The sequence below is a fragment of the Trachypithecus francoisi genome, unplaced genomic scaffold (genome assembly GCF_009764315.1).
Source record: "Trachypithecus francoisi isolate TF-2019V2 unplaced genomic scaffold, Tfra_2.0 Lachesis_group5, whole genome shotgun sequence".
Taxonomy (NCBI): Eukaryota; Metazoa; Chordata; class Mammalia; order Primates; family Cercopithecidae; genus Trachypithecus; species Trachypithecus francoisi.
This window is the reverse complement of record NW_022681470.1, coordinates 127707473-127722572: the sequence shown is the minus strand read 5'-3', so window position 1 is coordinate 127722572 and position 15100 is coordinate 127707473. Positions and strand designations below refer to the sequence as shown.

The 15100-nt window shown below is 40.4% G+C and overlaps 1 long non-coding RNA gene and 1 pseudogene across 3 annotated transcripts in view; one reads left to right on the top strand and one right to left on the bottom strand.

Moving 5' to 3' along the window:
- Positions 1 to 15100, bottom strand: part of LOC117074797 — a 60471-nt gene that overhangs the window by 11162 nt on the left and 34209 nt on the right. The window lies entirely within an intron of this gene.
- LOC117074795 lies at positions 1662 to 2715 on the top strand (annotated as a pseudogene). The gene has a single exon (XR_004433710.1). The product of XR_004433710.1 is annotated as a 60S ribosomal protein L5-like (transcript).

Below are 15100 nucleotides of genomic sequence, written 5' to 3'. Positions count from 1 at the left end.
TAACCAATACATATTTATAACCCTGAGCTGGAGGTAAGTGGATAAAATCCATTTGTCAAATATTGAAAGGGCCAGTGGGCAAAGTTAAATGCCCTTGAGATCTAGAAGAGGCTTTTCTGGATTACATATAGGACAAATTGGACATTTAGCATAAACCTTATGAACTACTGTGGGTGAGGGTTTCCAGTAATAGTGTTTTCCCCAGGCAAATATTTTCTCAGGTCCCCAGTGAATGAGTTCACCGACATGTTGTAATATAGGAAATTGATATCCCAAAGGCAAAATAGGGATTTGCTTTTCTGTCACTGGGTCTATATTATATTTTGCAAGTTGGGGGAAAAGCATTCTCCTTTAGTTAGTCATATTTGCTTTTTCCACTTTGGAGCCTTTTCTTGAGCCCCTTCACTTTAAACATGGCCATCTCTACAGTTTCATTTGATATTAGCATTAAGCTATTTTTTTTTTTTTTTGCTCAGCATCAGCAAAATTATTTGCTTTACTCCAGGGAGTCATGTTTGGAATGTCCAGGACTCTTAACAACAGCCAATTTTTTTTTTTGGCAACTGGATGGCTTCCAAAAGATCAGAAACTTGAGAGCCATGTTTAATAGGATGTCCAAAGGAGGTTAAATAACATCGCTGTTTCCATAACATTCCAAAGACATGAGCTGCACCAAAAGTGTAATGGCTGTCAGTATAAATATTAGTTATTTGACTGTTGGCCAGTTAGACAACCTCTGGTGAGTACTATTAATCCAGCCAACTGTGCTGACTTGACTTTAGGCAAGAAATTGCTCTCTATGATGTCTACATGAGACACAATGACATAGCCTGTTTGGTATTTTTCAAATTTATCCTTTAGATATGATGCATCTGTGGACCAGGTAACATCAGCATTTTGTAGTGGTATCTCCTATAAATTCTGACTGGGCATCAAAAGCTGTTCTACTAGTAATAGAACTATACAGCATATAGAGTGTATGCTGTTTTATATAGTCATGAGGTAATCTCCTCAGGTGCTTCAAGAAGTAACTTGTGAGATTAAGACTATTACAGCAAGAGAAAGTAATGTGTGGAGCAGAGAATAAAAGTACATTGTAATAAAGCCAATCAGTTGACAGAAAAATATTGTGTATGATGTGAATTCAAAAAAGCTTCTGCAGAATGAAGTACATATATAGTCAAGGGAGCCTCCATTGCAGTTTCCTGCGTAGCCTTGAGAAACATGATAATGCCTGAAATGGCCCTACAACAAGGCGGCAGCCCATGAGCTAGAGAGTCTATTGCTGACTATCAGAGTCAGTAGTTCTATATTTTCCCCTGTGTTTTGGGGCTGGAACACCCAGGATGATGTCATGGCTTCCATAAACAAAAAAGAAAAATGGTAGCTGATAATTTGGATGGCTCAAAGCAGGGGCTCTTGTAAGATTTTCCTTTATTACTGAATAGTTATTTGTTCTTACAATATCCAATGTATGGGGTCAGGTTGATCTTTCATCAATGCATATAAAGACTGTTCCATGGGAGAAAAATTGGGTATCTAACTGTATCAGCAGCCAGCTAAGCCTAAAACACTCCTAAGCTGTCTTTCGGTCTCTGGAGTTGGGTATGCAAGAATTCCAGTTACTTGATCTGAATTTATATGTATTTCCTCCTTAGAAATTAAATGTCCCCCTTTTCCCACCCCTAGCGCTGCTGGGCCTGCAGGTCTCTGTCGAGCGGCGGACACGGGTCTCTGTTCCACAAGATGGGGTTTGTTAAAGTTGTTAAGAATAAGGCCTACTTTAAGAGATACCAAGTGAAATTTAGAAGACGACGAGAGGGTAAAACTGATTACTATGCTCGGAAACGCTTGGTGATACAGGATAAAAACAAATACAACACACCCAAATACAGGATGATAGTTTGTGTAACAAATAGAGATATCATTTGTCAGATTGCTTATGCCCGTATAGAGGGGGATATGATAGTCTGCGCAGCATATGCACACGAACTGTCAAAATATGGTGTGAAGGTTGGCCTGACAAATTATGCTGCAGCATATTGTACTGGCCTGCTGCTGGCCTGCAGGCTTCTCAATAGGTTTGGCATGGACAAGATCTATGAAGGCCAAGTGGAGGTGACTGGTGATGAATACAATGTGGAAAGCATTGATGGTCAGCCAGGTGCCTTTACCTGCTATTTGGATGCAGGCCTTGCCAGAACTACCACTGGCAATTAAGTTTTTGGCGCCCTGAAGGGAGCTATGGATGGAGGCTTGTCTATCCCTCACAGTACCAAACGATTCCCTGGTTATGATTCTGAAAGCAAGGAATTTAATGCAGAAGTAGACCGGAAGCACATCACGGGTCAGAATGTTGCAGATTACATGCGCTACTTAATGGAAGAAGATGAAGATGCTTACAAGAAACAGTTCTTTCAATACATAAAAAACAGTGTAACTCCATACATGGAGGAGATGTATAAGAAAGCTCATGCTGCTATACAAGAGAATCCAGTCTATGAAAAGAAGCCCAAGAAAGAAGTTAAAAAGAAGAGGTGGAACCGTCCCAAAATGTCCCTTGCTCAGAAGAAGGATCGGGTAGCTCAAAAGAAGGCAAGCTTCCTCAGAGCTCAGGAGCGGGCTGCTGAGAGCTAAACCAAACAATTTTCTATGATGATGTTTCAGATATAGGCAATAAACTTACAGACAGAAACTAAAAAAAAAAAAAAAAAAGGAAGAAATTAAATGTCCCAAATGTTTTATTTCTGTTAAGAAGTATTGGAATTTTTCTTTAGATAACTTATGTCTTGTTTTAGCTAATTGTTCCAGCAACTACAGGGTGTGATTTTTACAATCATGTAGAATGGAAAAGCATAACAAGAAATCATCCACATACTGGAGTAGAGTGGAATTTTCCTCAAAATTTAGCTCACTCATCTCAGCCCTTAATATTTTGAAAAATAGTTGGGCTTCCAGTGTAACCTTGAGGCATAGCGGTCCAGGTATATTGACAGTCGTTCCAGGTAAAGGCAAACAAATATTGACTGTTGGGATCTACTGGTATGCTAAAAAACAAAAAGCACTGCATAAATCAGTTAGTGAAATTCACTGCCTACTGGTATATTAAATAAAGGAGTGTGTAGGGATTTGGGACTACTGAATGATGGGGAATCACAGTCTTGTTAATGTTTCTCTAATCTTGTACAAAGCTCCATTCCTTCCCATTAGGTTTTCATGCTGGGAGGATGGGAGTATTACAAGGACTGGTGGAAGGGATAATCCATCCTTTATCAATAAAATGTTTGAATATTGATTTTATTTCTATTGTTACTCCTGATATTGTTTAATATTTGGAAATGGAAATGGTTTATTTGGATCCATTCATGTCCACATTGGGGTAGCTGTTAAGATTTTAATGACATTGGTAGATGATTCAGACCATAAATAATTAGGGATTTGGCTTAATAAAGCATCAAGATGGCTGGCATGGTGGCTCACATCTGTAATCCTAGCACTTTGGGAAGCCAAGGTGGGCGGATCCCTTGAGGTCAGGAGTTCTAAACAAGCCTGGCCAACATGGTGAAACCCTGTCTCTACTAAAAATACAAAAAAATTAGCTGGGCGTGGTGGTGTTCATCAGTAATCCCAGCTAGTTTGGAGGCTGAGGGAGAAGAATTGGTTAAACCCTGGAGGCAGAGGTTGCAGTGAGCTGAGATTATGCCACTGCACTCCAGCCTGGGTGACAGAGTGAGACTCTGTCTCTAAATAAATAAATAAATGATAAAGAAAGAAAGCATCAAGTTTTTTTTTGTCTTAATACTTGATGATTGAATTTGGATGACTATCTGCTCTGAATTTTCTGATTTATCATTTTGAATCAATCCTCTTTCAGTTATTTTTTAAAACGTTTTTCTTCTTTTTCAAAAAGAAATATGAGCATTACAAAGTTCTAGAAAATCTCCTCCCATAAGATGTATTGGTGTAGAAGGCTCCAAAGAAAAGAAGGATGTCCATCTAAATTTCCCTACTAGAAAGGCAGAGATTCTGATTTGCATATAGTCACTGGTTGAGTAGATATCCCTACCATTTGAACTGTTTGATTACTCTGAGGAAGAAAATTCTTTAAAAAGGTAGGGTTGAGAACAGAAAGGGTAGCTCCCATGTCAACTAATGCTTTCATTTATTCTCCATTTATACATAGTTTCACTTCCTGCAAAGTATTGCAAAAGAAAAGGGAAAGCCCTCTTGATTCCCTCGGAGCCCCTATTCCTCTTTTCCTTTTCTTCCTTTTGTTTCTGTACCCATTTCAGTATTCTGCAATTTTTCTTTTCTTTTTTTTTTTCTGAGACAGAGTCTTGCTCTGTCACCCAGGCTGGAGTGCAGTAGGGCGATCTCAGCTCACTGCAAGCTCCGCCTCCCAGGTTCACGCCATTCTCCTGCCTCAGCCTCCAGAGTAGCTGGGACTACAGGCACCCGGCACCTCGCCCGGCTAATTTTTTTTTTTTTGTATTTTTAGTAGAGATGGGGTTTCACCATGTTAGCTAGGATGGTCTGGATCTCCTGACCTCGTGATCCACCCGCCTCGGCCTCCCAAAGTGCTGGGATTACAGGCGTGAGCCACCGTGCCTGGCCTCCGTAATTTTTCTTTAGATGTCCTGTTTTCTTGCAATAACAACAAACATCTTTAGATGTTTCTGAGGCTTCTTTTGAAAGCAAGGCCTCTGTTTAGATCAGGTAAACTGAGCAGTAAGTTGTTGAATCTGTAAATTCATGATTTTAGCCGTTTTGTTGTCTTTCTTATTCTGTATAACTGGCCAATTTATCAGCAAGTTTCACTAGCTCCAAACTGTGCACAGAATCCCAGTTTATTTGGTGCATTTTGACCACCTTGGCCAATTGCTCATCCAATCTCTTAAAGAAGGTTAAAATTAAAATAGAATCATTCTGATGATTCCTTAGACTTTCTTCATTCATTTCCAAATACTGTCTAAACCCCTTTTCAAATCTTTCATAGTAGTCCAGCACGATCTTGTTTGGTTTTTGTTTACATTGCTGGACTTTAGACCAGTCAGAGGTCTCAGGAAATATCAGGCAAATTGTTTAGGCTAAATGGTTTGTCAGTTCTCAAGCTTTTGCTTGGTCTGCAGCTGTTTGTTTATGAAGATAATTTCTCAGGCCGGGTGTGGTGGCTCACGCCTACAATCCCAGCGACTTGGGAGGCCAATGCAGGAGAATCATTTGAGGCCAAGAGTTAGAGACCAGCCTAGGCAGCATAGTAAGACCTTATCTCTACAAAAAATGTTTAAAATTGGCCAGGTGCAGTGGCTCACGTCTGTAATCCCAGTACTTTGGGAGGCCGAGATGGGCAGATCATGAGGTCAGGAGATTGAGACCAGCTTGGTCAACATGGTGTAACCCTGTTTCTACTAAAAATACAAAAATTAGCTGGGTGTGGCAACACGTGCCTGTAATCCCAGCTCCTCAGGAGGCTGAGGCAGGAGAATCACTTGAACCTGGGAGGCGGAGGTTGCAGTGAGCCGGGATTGTGCCACTGCACTGCAGCCTGGCAACAGAGCGAGACTCCATCTCAAAAAAAAAAAAAAGTTTAAAATTTAAAAAAATTAGCCAGGTGTGGTGATGCATGCCTATAGTCCCAGGTACTCAAGAGGCTGAGGTGGGAAGATCATTTGAACCCAGGAGTTAAAGGCTACAATGAGCCATAATCACACCACTGCACTGCACTGCACACCAGCCTGGGCAGCAGAGTCAGATCTCAACTTTAAAAGAAAAAAAAAAAGAAAATTGTTTAGTGGATCTTTCCAGTCAGCCTTTGACACCCATTCCCTTGCTTTTCTTTCAGATACTAACATGTGAACCAACTGACACAGAGCTAAATGGCCAAGATTCATATTTTCTTGTGACTAGACTAAACTCCTAAGTATAACCAGTAGGATCCTGGGTAGGATCTGGAAATTCCTTAGTAAGAGCTCTAAGTTCTGCCTTGGTCCAGTGAGTATGGGCCACTGAAGGTTTTCCCCTTGGGTCAGACTTTTCTTTAATGCATGCTATCAAAACCTCTGTGGGTTATGGAAGAGGGAGTAAACTCTAGGCCAGCAGTTTTGAAAGCAAAGAATAAAAGGGTTCTGGAGGATCAGAAGAAGGAATGGTCAGAGGAGGAGGTGAGAGACAGTGGAAACTTCAGATAATTTTTGCAGTAGAGAAACAGTTTCCAAACTCTTGTGTCCCACCTTCTGAATGGAAGCAATTGTATCATTCCCTCTTTTAGAAACTTCTAAATACCCCTGGAAAAAACTATTCCATTCTTGTTGTTTCTGAGCCAGCTCCTTCCAATTGTGCACATAAAGAGACTCCCCCCTTCTCCTTTGTCTGCAACCAACTAATTGTGTTTAGGGTCAGAAGTGTGCTGCTTATGAACTTCACTTCTCAGGCTCTTACCCTGGAGTTAATCTTCTCCATCTCAGGAGATGCTAACCTGTTGAAGCAGTGAGGTGCTTCAAATGTGAGGTAATCAACCTTTATGAGCATCCCCTGGAGGATCTATTGCAATTGAAGTATTTTTCTGTTGATGGTGAAGCCCTTTGGGACCAAATTACATGTCAGGAGGATATCTCCTGCAGTACCTCCATAAGATTTTTAGTCACCTAAGAATACCCAAGATTCAGGCTGGAGGAAGCAAGTGTCCCATACTTTCAGAGCAATTCTGTCTCAGTGGTTCACATATAGAATGTAAGGGTTGGACCAGACAAAACAGCTTTGAAAACATTCAGCTGCTCAAAGAAACTGCCACTCCAACCTGCAGCAATGCTTAGTTGACCTTTTTCCTTTCTTCCTTCCTAGCAATTTAGAATAATAATAACAAGCATAGGAAGAATTTAGCAAACCTAGGATTTACTATTCCTTTTACTGATTCTGGAAATATCTCAGAATAAAGTGAAATAGACCTCTACCAAAAAAAGAGAGAGGTCCAGATTCCAGGCAACTCACCCTGTATACCTAGTGGCTCCTCCAGAGTCAGTTCAAACACAGTAAGTTCATTCTGGTACTAAGTGCTGAGTCCCAGAGAATGAGTCCTGGGTGTCCATGGATTCTGCTAGAATCCTGCCAACTATGTCATCTGTGGACCCAAAAGGTTAAAATAACTGGCACTATAGACTTAAAGAAATCAAAGTTAATTTTATTCTGAGCCAAGTGTAAGAACTATAGCTTGGAAACACAAACTCAGGGCACACCGAGAAAGGCGTCCCCAAATGGGTACAGGAGGCACAGTATTTATACGTTTTGCCACACAGAAAATGAAAACAGGGAGCAGTGAAGCCAAGGTGACATTCTTAAAATATGTTATTGATGTATATAGGGTAAAAGTTTAACATGTATGTAGGCATCTTAGGTTCTGAAGAGGGATGATTGATCCTATCCTGCCTCTGTGCTTCATCTGATAGGCAAAGTGGCCATAAGTACATGTCAGTGAAATATCTGAAGGCTGGTTATGGCAGCTTATGCCTGTAATCCCAGCACTTTGGGAGGCTGAGGTGGGAGGATGGCTTATGACCAGGAGTTTGAGACCAGCCTATACAACATAGTGAGTTCCCATCTCTATTTCAAATACATTAAAAAATAATTTGTGGCCGGGCGCGGTGGCTCAAGCCTGTAATCCCAGCACTTTGGGAGGCCGAGACGGGCGGATCACGAGGTCAGGAGATCGAGACCATCCTGGCTAACACGGTGAAACCCCGTCTCTACTAAAATATACAAAAAATTAGCCGGGCGAGATGGCGGGCGCCTGTAGTCCCAGCTACTCGGGAGGCTGAGGCGAGAGAATGGCGTAAACCTGGGAGGCGGAGCTTGCAGTGAGCTGAGATCCGGCCACTGCACTCCAGCCTGGGCGACAGAGCGAGACTCCGTCTAAAAAAAAAAAAAAAAAAAAAAAATAATTTGTTTTTAATTTTGGCAAACTCCAACCTCACAGGTGAGAATTCAGCTTTAATTCGTAGGCCTAGCTTCTATTACCCATATGCCTAACCTATAGCCATTTTGGACCTCTTGTAAAAATGAAATTTTTGTTCAAATTTTTCTTCTTCTGAGATAGGTATCATGCATACCTATGATAAAGTTTAATTTACAAACTAGGCACAGTAAGAGATTAACAACAATAACTAACAGCAAAATAGAACATTTATAATAATATGCCAGTATCACTACTCTTGCACTTTGGGGGCAGTATTAAATAAAACAGGGATTCCTTGAATACAAGTACTGTGATACCATGAGGGCCAATCTGATAACCAAGATGGCTATTAAGCGACTAACAGACAGGCAGCGTATATAGTGTGCATGTGCTGGACAAAGAAATGATTCACATCCTGGGCAGGACAGAGTCGGCCAGCATGAGATTTTATCGCACTATTCAGAACAGGATGCAATTTAAAACTTGGAAATTGTTTATTTCTGGAATTTTCCACTTAATATTTTTGGACCCAAGTTCACTGCAAGTAACTAAAACTGCAGAAAGTGAAACCGTGGATAAGGAGGAACAACTGTGTAACAATTTGCTTATCCATTTATCAGTTGATGAACATTTGAGTTGTTTCCGGTCTTTAGCCATCATGGATAAAATAAACTTGTTATGAACACTTGTGTACAAGTCTTTGTATGGGATTATGTTTCACTTCTTTTGGGTAAATACTTATGAGTGGAATTTCTGGACCCTAAGGTAAATGCATGTTTAATTTATTTTAAAACACAACTGTTTCCATTTTAATGCAGCAATTTTTCTCACAATTTATTCTAAATAAAAAATCATGGAGATGTGTAATGATTTAGCTACCAGGATCTTCATCATAACATTGTTTATACATTTGCTACAATTTAACATACAACCATGTTATAGAGTACCATATGGCAATTTAAGTTCAGGAATCTTCTAGCTCAGGAATTAAAATGTCATAAGCCTACAATAAAGAAGAATACAGGAATCTGCTTTATAGAGATTTCAACAGATTTCTTGGAAACAGAAATAGTTGTATGAATATTGACTAATACAGCAGGGTGGAGTGAGCTGCAGCTAAGAGCTCAAGGTCTCTCCACAGAAGGTGAGAGGTGCTTCAGTCTGGAAATGTAAAGGATCCTAGATAGCAGTAATGGAAAATGAGGCTGAAACCCATTGAAGTTCTATATGTGCAATAGCTGACACCCTTGCTTGTATAGACTAGACAGCTGTCAATCACTTCTCAGTAAAACACTGGAGAGTGTGTCTCTGAAGAGACTGTATAGACAGCCTGTGGAGAACTAGGACAGCCAATATGGGATTTGGAAGTCCACAGTGAAGCCTTCTGCATTCCTGCCTTTAGGGACTCTCAACAAAAAGAATGACTTATTGTCAACACTGCCTGACAGTGGACAAGCTCTCCCTATGTTCTTAAGATTTTCTATCAGCCTCCTTATTGCCTCAGTCTTAAACAGAAATGAAAACCCAAGAGTAAACAGACATGAGAGGAAAGTCTGCAATAGGAAAAAGGAAAAATAAATCAACAAACATAATTTTAGAGGAAATAGAGATAATTCATGGGGAAAAAAAGGATTAAACAAATGAAAAAAAACTTTAAAAAACCTTAGAGAAAACTAAGAAAAATATGTCACAGTGGCAAAACAAGAAGAGGGTGTTATGAAAAAGAAACAGAGAACAAGAAAGAGCTTTTTGAAATTAAAAATATGGTTTCCAAAATAACAATAATAAGGTTAAACAATGAAGTCAAAGAAATCTCCCAAGTATAGATTTGAAAAGAAATATAAAATATGATTAAAAAAAGACAAAAGGTCTAAAGGGGTGATGCAAAGATTTGAGATCTAAATGACAGGAATTTCAAAAAGAGAAAAATGTTAAAAGGAAAGAAGCATAATGTTGAAGAGCAACAACTTTGCCTTCTACCGACTCTGAAAGTTTGCTAGAATGATCTAACCATAGACAGATTAATATGAGAAAAAGGCATACAAATTCATTTGATGTGCATAAACACAGGAGCCATACAAAAGCATGAGACTCAAAGAGAGGCCAGATGGTTGAGATTTAAATATTCTCTTCATAGGAGAGTGATATTTGAACCTGGGAGGCAGACACTATTTTATAAATGATTATCTTTGAAAGCTGGATGGGACTAACATGGAAGGTGAGAGGTTAAACTATGCAAGAACAAAGGTTGTCTTATTATGTAGATAAAGTGTCTTAGGTAATCTCTTGGAACTGTTCTCAGAAGAACAAATGAAAACTCTGTTGAGGTGTGGCGACAACTTTTAGTGGTTAATCTTTCCTGGCTATTTGATGAGATTCTTAGGAGGGGGTTTTAAGACAATTGTGTTTCCTTCAGAAGTTTTTTTCAGTAAGATAAAGAAATTTCTAGAGAGAGCCCTTCTCAGTGCTTCCAGAAAAAGGATCAGAAAGATGAGGCTGGGGAAACGTCAGAAAGAGACCTTGATTCTGTAGCTTATTTCTTAGGTCTTTCAATTTTCTTTAACTCAAAGCACTCATCATGTCAAAGCACCATATTTTGGGTTATCATTTTCTGAACCTCAATAGCAGTTATAAAAGAACAGTAGAAGGCTGGGCATGGCAGCTTATACCTGTAATTCCAGCACTTTGGGAGGCAAAGGTGGGCAGATCTGAGCTCAGTTGTTCAAGACCAGCCTTGGCAACACAGCAAACCCCCATCTCTACAAAAATTAGCTGTCATGGTGGTGTGCACCTGTAGTCCCAGCTACTTGAGGGGGTTAGGTGGGAGGATTGCTTGAGCCCAGGAGATTGAGGCTGCAGTGAGCGGAGATCATGCCACTGCACTCCAGCCTGGATGACAAAGTGAGACCCTATCTCAAAAGAAAAAAAAAATAGTAGAATTTTCTAAAATTTAGAAGAGCACGTGTCTTTGATTGATATGGCCTGTAGGGGTGGAGGAAAGCCTCCTCTCTATCCACTGAAGGTTCACTGAAAATGAACTGAAAAAAGATTAATAGGAGAAAAAGACATACAAAATTTCTTTAACATCAGAACAAGGATTGTTGAGGGGGAAAAAATTATTTAACATGCCGAAGCACAGGAAAATCCCATGAGAACGACCACCGAATAACCCAATGAGGGTTATATATCCTTTATCATAGAGGAAAGGGAGATGGAGAATGATGGGTATGGGAGTAAATGATTTGCAGGGGAAATGAATGAGCACAAAGAACACTGGCCTGGGAAAAACTTCCTTTGAGCTCTGCAGGAGGTGGTGGGAAGGCTAGGGGTGGAACTTCACTATGAACAAAAGTTGTCTTATTATGCAGATTAAGTCCCCCAGGTAATCTCTCTGTGCTACTCTCAGAAGAACAGATTAATAGTCTGTGTGGGTGTGGTGATGATCCCCTGTTTCTTCTCTCCAGTGGTTAATCTTTCCTGGTTAGTTGGTGAGATTCCTAGGGAAGGAGTCTTAAGACAACTGCACTTCTTTTGGAAATAAATTTTCTGGGTCAGATAAGAAAATTCCAGTGGTTCGTGGCTGTACTCTCAACACTTTGGAAGCCAGAGGCAGGAAGACTGCTTGAGCCCAGGAGTTCCAGGTCAGCTTTGGCAACATGGCAAAACCCTGTCTCTACAAAAAATAACAATAATTAGCCAGGTGTGGTGGTACAGACCTGTAGTCCCAGCTACTTGACAGTGAAATTGGGGGTCTGAGGTGGGAGGTTCAGGGAGGCAGAGGTTGCAGTGAGCTGAGATCACACCACTGCACTCCATCCCGGGTGACAGAGCAAAACTCTTTAAAAAAAAAAAAAAAAAAAATTGCAGAGAGAGTCCCTCTCTGTACATTCAGAAAGAGGATCAGAGAGAAAGGGAGATGGAGAAAATCAGAGAGAGACCTTAAGTCTGCTTCATTAGTTTAACATGTTAAAGCACCTTATTTTTGACTATTGTTTTCAGAGCCCCAACAGGCCCAATGAATGCCCAGAACAAATGAATCAAAAAGACCCACACATAGACACACCACTGAAAACTTTCAGAGCACCAAGAATAAAAAGCAGATGCTAACAGATTCCAGAAAAAAACCACAGATTCTATTTTGAGTAATATAGTATTTGACCTAGAATTTTATACCCAGCGAATTTATCAGTTAAGTGAAAAGTCGAATAAAGGCATTTTCAGATATGAAAACTGAATTGTACCTCCTGTATGGCATTTTCTAGAAAGTTACCTAAGAATACATTCCAGCAAAATGAATGTACAGATTAAGAAAGGAAGCTGTTGAAGACTTGAAAAACGTGACTCTGAACATTGAGAGAAATGAAGAGAAATTGGAGTATGGCAACCATGTTACAGACCCAGAGGAAACGAGAGAAGATAGAGAGCTACAGAGTTTTCTAGTTTTGTTTCGCTTTTGGAGGGGAGCTAGAACAAACAGAAGTAGAATCAGTTAAAAAAAAATAGCTTGATTAAAAGCATGGAAAACATGATATAAGGATAAGATAAAGAAAATTGGTGGGATTAAAAACAAAAGAAAATAAGATAATTTGTTCCACAAATATTATCTATTGGGTAGGGACATTGGTTCTATAAAGAAATGTAATCCTAGTTCACTACTTTATCTGCTGTGAACTATATTTCTATAGACAAAATAAGATAAATATTATTTTCTGGTCTTCAACTTGTAGAATCAACATTAGACAAACATAACCAACTCAACAATGATTTCAAAACAAAGTGTAAAAGTATATAACAGGCTGACAGAGGTTGGGAAGTAGAAGAGAGAGAGAAGTGGGAGGGAAAGGTAGGGTGCCAAGTGCTCCTTTGACAAAGTGAAGAGTAAAGAGATATTATTTACATTTGATGGAACAGGAAATGGGGGTTTAACTGTGTTCTTTGAAGTTGAGGTGGAGATGGAGAAAGATCTGAAAATAATGATTTCACTATATTTAGAAGGATAGGGGAGGAGGCAGGAGTGGGATAGAAGTAGCTGACTCCTCTATCACTGTAGAAAGTCAATAGAAAACACTAAAGTTGCTAAATTAATAAATAGCATCTTCTGTTGGAGGTAACCACCAAAGAAACTCAAAACAAAGATGCTTAAAATTTTCTTTGGGGGATCAAGGCTGGGGGATGTTGAGGGGGGGAGTAGTGGGGAAGGTAATTTCTGTTTTTCATGATAAAGTCTTTGGTACTATTTGATCTTAAATCATTAAAGACCTGCTGGGCACGGTGGCTTACGCCTGTAATCCCAGCACTTTGGGAGGCTGAGGCGGGCAGATCACCTGGGATTAGTAGTTTGAGACCACTCTGACCAACATGGCGAAACCCCGTCTCTACTAAAAATACAAAAATTAGCAGGGCGTGGTGGTGGGTGCCTGTAATCCCAACTATTCGGGAGGCTGAGGCAGGAGAATTACTTGAACTCCGGAGGTGGAGGTTGCGGTGAGCCGAGATAGCGCCTTTGCACTCCAACCTGGGTGACAAAACAAGACTTTGTCTCAAAAAAAAAAAAAAAATCACTGAAGACCTAATAAAGGTCTTTAATGAGGAATTCTCCCAAACATTCTAAGATAAGCAGTTTGTAAGACTGTGTAAAACCCGATGGCTTACAGTTAGGGGGATGTAAATGAAACTGCTGGCCCGATGTGGTGGCTCATACCTGTAATCCCAGAACTTTGGGAGCCAAGTTGGGCAGATCACCTGAGGTCAGGAGTTCGAGACCAGCCTGGCCAACATGGCTCTACTAAAAAATATACAAAAATTAGCCAGGCATGGTGGCATGTGCCTGTAATCCCAGCTACTCGGGAGGCTGAGGCAGGAGAATTGCTTGAACCTGGAAGGCAGAGGTTAGAGTGAGCCAAGATCATGCCACTTCACTCCAGCCTGGGTGACAGAGTAAGACTCCATCTCAAAAAACAAAAAAAGAAATTGCTGTTAGAAGTTATCTCCAGGTCTTTGGTTAACAGATTATTTCACTTTCTTCTTTATAGTTTATAAATATATGCATCTTCCACAGCAATTACTCTTTTATTGTTACCATAAAAGAAAAAAGACTTTTGACAATTAGCCCTCAAGTTTTCCCTGAGCACAGGGAAAGCATCTCCCAGGGTGAATACTAAAGGTGGTTATGACTGATGAAATGTTCATCTCTTCCCATCCATCTCTCAAAGTCTCAGACAGGAAACTGGCCCACATCAGCACACTCTGATGCCAGGTCAGGAACCCTAGGACACTTTCATGGCTTCAAAAATGTTCATGAAAACCTCACGTCCCTGCAGCATCATCCTGCTCCATGCATGCCAAGGCCCATGGTCAGCAGCCTTTCAAAATTCTACACAAGTTCCAGGACCCTCTACCAGACACCAGGCGAACTAAGGTATCACCTCTGCCCAGATGGGATTGGCTAGGGAGTTAATCAGCACTGTGCGAATACTATCCAAAGCTCTCTGGTCATTCAAATCAACTCATTTCTGACTAGTGGAATTGAGTGGGCATTTAACTCTAATATACTCCCATTAGGCTAAAGATATGTAGAACAGAGCGGTACACTGGTGCTAAAATTCATTTACATTCACTTGGTTCATCGGTTCATTTTACAGATGAGAAACCAAGACCCAGAAAGGTGGTCATTTGTCCAAGGTCAGAACTCAAATCTGATTCCTGGGCCAGTGTCTTTTGTCTCTACCAGAATTTTTGAAGGAAGATAATTAGGGTGTCTCAGCTCTTTGGGTTACAGGTAACAGAATCCCAATTTTAAGCCAAAAGAAAAAATATTCAGAAAAAAGAAAGACTAGAATCCAAGGGCAGGAAGTACAGCTTGTGAGGGACCAAAGCACAGTCACGAAAACTGATGGGGACACAATCAGCTCTCGCTTTTCCTTCTTCTCTGCAGCAGACTGGCTAATGTGGCTTCCAGATCGACCCTGAAGGTGTGGGATATCCCTCAGCACGAGAGGATGGGTTCTATAGGACAGATACAGGGTCTGGGGCAGCATAAACCTAAGTGGAGAAGTGTGAATGCTGTAGCAGGGAAGAAAGGGAGGGTTGTGAAGTCTGACTGATATGGAATGCCTTCTGGGCTTTGCATGGAGCTGTGTATACTATTAGTAT